This window comes from Pinus tabuliformis, chromosome 4_1, assembly GCF_031772625.1.
Source record: "Pinus tabuliformis cultivar Carrire ecotype Pingquan chromosome 4_1, CPIR1, whole genome shotgun sequence".
NCBI lineage: Eukaryota > Viridiplantae > Streptophyta > Pinopsida > Pinales > Pinaceae > Pinus > Pinus tabuliformis.
This window is the reverse complement of record NC_142303.1, coordinates 675,565,712-675,569,552: the sequence shown is the minus strand read 5'-3', so window position 1 is coordinate 675,569,552 and position 3,841 is coordinate 675,565,712. Positions and strand designations below refer to the sequence as shown.

General features: G+C 35.1%; 1 pseudogene; it reads left to right on the top strand.

The window, feature by feature from the left end:
- Positions 1–2,079: 2,079 nt before the first annotated feature.
- Positions 2,080–2,943, top strand: LOC149177910 (shaggy-related protein kinase epsilon pseudogene; annotated as a pseudogene).
- The last annotated feature ends 898 nt before the right edge of the window (positions 2,944–3,841 follow it).

Sequence of the window (3,841 nt, the reverse complement as noted above, 5' to 3'; positions counted from 1 at the left end):
GTAAAATGACAATTCCCAATTGCTTTATAAGCGTATAATTGTTGGTGAAATGATAAATTTACTATTGTTTAAATATAATCATTGAATGTTTTGTGAGCACATAATTGTTGGTGAAACTATAATTTCCTCTTGTTTAAATAATATCATTGAATGTATAAATTAATTGAGTACCAAAAATTCTTCTTGTTTTCCTTGTTTTTTTCTTAATGTTTGACACTTCGGGATTTGAACTTTGAATCTCACTTCTTTTATCATACTTCATAATGACCATCACCAATTGACTTCCCCCTTAGGAAAAAGACTCATTTCTTAAATAGCATCATTGAATGTATAAAATGATTGAAAAATAAAACAATATTTAAAACGGTCAGATTACACTAATTTCAACAAGTCTCACCAACTAAAATATGTAATTCTAACAATCCAAAATTATATAACTAACAAAACCACATTAAAAAATGTGAATGATATAAGTCAATTGACATCATTTTCCACATGATGTAATTCTTTATTTTATAATTGTAATGTTTCCTTGCAGCATGACCTGGTTAGTGTAATGAGATGTTATTCCTTCCGCTAGTGTTAAATCCAAGAGTGAAACAAATTTAAATCCTTATGGTAAATATTATAATACATAACATCGTAATTGGATATATGTAACAAAAAATATAGAGAAAACAAACATACATACTCGCAATGTAAATGTAAAATGCTCCAGGACACTATGTTATTAACATAGCATCCTCAAGAATAGATGTTGCTTTCTTTCGTCTGAATTTAGGATTTATAAGTTGAGATATCACACATGGTGGAGAGTATAGTGAGGTGTCACAGTGCGCTAAGAGGCGATGACTAATTTCATGTAGCGAAGGAAGCACGTTGACGATGAGTAGTTGTCGAAATGCAGAACTGTGCTCCCTTTTCATTTTCCTCAAATCTACACTTGCCATGCCATTACTTTTGAAAAATTAGAGCCTGGTGTTACACGTCACCAATTTTGCTACTATTCTTCATAACCAAGATTGATGCAGGAGCATTAGCTTGGGAAAATACCTTGTATTTTTATTAAACCTAGGTTCTCATGTTTTTGAGAAATTATTAATTTTATGTAAATATTTATGAGATTTTGAGAGGATTTGTGATGTTTCCAAATAATTGGACAACAAGAGAGAAATTAGCCTTGAAATATTTTAGAATTAATTATAAGCCTAAGTTAGATTTAGTTTCAAGAGTTTTAGGGATGAGAATCTATCCTTTAGGGATGTTGAGAGATTTAGGGGTTTGTTGAGGAAGTGAAGGGATTGAGCATTTAATTAAATGATTTTTTTAAAATTGTATAAATAGGAGGGCTTTTTGAGAGAAAAGAACATTGAGATTGTGAGAAAAGTGAGAGGAGTAGAGAGCTGGTTGGGAACCGCCAAGGCTGTGAGCCTTTGGTAAATTGTAAGGGCCATCAATCTGGAAAATCAGGCGAGGAGGAAGAATGTTGTTGTAAGTATTGTGTATTAATGAAGAATTTAATTTTCTGGAGTTTATGCCATTATTGAGTTCATGTAGAATTGATTGGATAATTTAATATCAGAATGAATCGATTCTAAGAAAGGAATAATTCTGTGTAAAGCATTGTGAATCGAATTTATGTGTTCGATGTGTGGAAGGAAGGTTCGATTCTTCTTATTTTCTGAGATTATTGTGTTATGGAGGAATCTAGATTGTTAATCTCTGTGTAGCTTTATTGACTCATAAAATTTCGATGAAACTCTATATGTATTGAATTCTGGCCTTTTGGGAATGTATTTTCTATTTTGCCGGAATGATAATTAACACAGAGGTTACAAGCTGGTGAATGTTTAAGAATACGCTGGATAACCATAGAGCTGTAATTGCCGGGTTAGTGAAATTGTGAATCGAATAGCAATTCGATAATGCAGAAGTTTCAATGAAGTGTTAAACCAGTGGTATCACCTCATTTGTAAATGGTAAGTTGAATTTCTACGTGTTAATTGCTGGGTTCATTGAATTGGGTCTTGAAATCCAAAGCTTATTAAATATTCATAACATTGATTTGGGGATGGATATATGTTATGGTGTGAATGGGGAGCTGTGGCTCATTTAGATAAATTTTATGAAGCTGGTTTGAATTCCATGGGATGGGGCGGAGACCTTTTAAATTAAATGAAAGCATTCATATCGGATTTTAAATGGTTCTATGATCATTGTTAAGTAATAAAGTTTCCACGAGAGAATTGAAACCTGAGTTGTTGAATGCCCATTAAAAAAAAAACTTCCGCATGAGTTGAAATTGCCAGTGAGTGGATTTACTTGGCACGAAATGGGCAACCGAAGCAGACCATCAGTTACATGGCAGAACGGGTAGTTGGCACTGGTTCATTCGGAATTGTGTTCCAGGCAAAGTGTCTAGAAACTGGTGAACATGTTGCCATAAAGAAAGTGCTGCAGGACAAAAGATACAAAAATAGAAAACTGCAAGTTATGCGCATGCTTGACCATCCTAATATAGTTTAATTTAAGCATTGTTTCTTTTCAACGACTGATAACGATGAGCTTTACCTTAATCTTGTACTAGAGTATGTCCCTGAGACAGTTTACCGAATTTCTAAGCACTATAATAGGGTGAACCAACGGATGCCATTATTATATGTTAAACTGTATGCATACCAGATATGCCGTTCTCTAGCTTACATTCACCGTGCTGTTGGTGTTTGTCATCGTGATATAGAACCACAAAATCTCCTGGTGAATCCACACACACATCAGTTAAAGCTCTGCGATTTTGAAAGTGCCAAAGTGTTAATGAAAGGGAACTCAGTTTTGGTGCGAGTGCTATCGGTCCGATTGAAAAGGAGTGTGATTCTGGGTTCGCAGGAATATCTCTGCATCAAAGATTCATGTGCACTCTTCATTCCACACTTGTTCTTCTAGGCTTTCAGCATGTCAGCCATGTATTTCCTGATGGCGTCCACATTTTGGTCTACTACTTGGGGTTGGGATACAACTAGAGGTTTCCCTTCCACCTTCAGATGCTACTACATTTTTAGTCATCCAATAGAGTCTAGCAGCGCAGTAATCTGAATGTAATTGATGTTTAACTCGATAAAAGATGTGAGACCTCCAATCTATTCCAGCAGAGCCATAAGATAGTTAAAACTGTATTTGAGGTCCAGATATTCCAAACTGATCAAGCTCTCAAGGTATTCTGGAAGGTCTCCAAGCTTGTTCGTACGGACATCCAGAAAGTAGAGAGACATCATGTGTGAGATTGAATATGGAAGATGTGTGATCTTGTTCTAATGAACACAAAGCTTCTGAAGGTTCGGAAGTTTGAAACATAACGTCTCAGGTGGCTACATCATTTTTTTTAAATTGACAATCAACTCTTCCAATTCACTAAATTTAAAATATTAACATCATTGACAACAATTAGTAAGATTAATGCATGAGAGGGTTGTAATATAAACGAAAGAAAAAATTCAAGATATGAAGTACACCTAAATTTTGAATGGTTTCCAGTAGTTTGCAACGCTATCAGGAAGTGCAGTAACGTTATTCCTGAAACATTGAACATCTTGAGCTTCACATGATTGCCGACGAAATTCAGAAGTGATGTGACCTAATTTGACTGGACGTCCAGATGCACCAGATTTACTAGATTGGTGACAGATTCAGGGAAGCTCTACAATAAACAATGAAATCCCGACAATCTTTAAACGGAGATGGTAGAAGTCACCATTTCAACTAGGGTGGCAAAACGAACAATGATGAAAATTCACTGTGAGGAGTAGCGGTTCATAGCCTCGATCACCTTCGACTCAAACTGTAA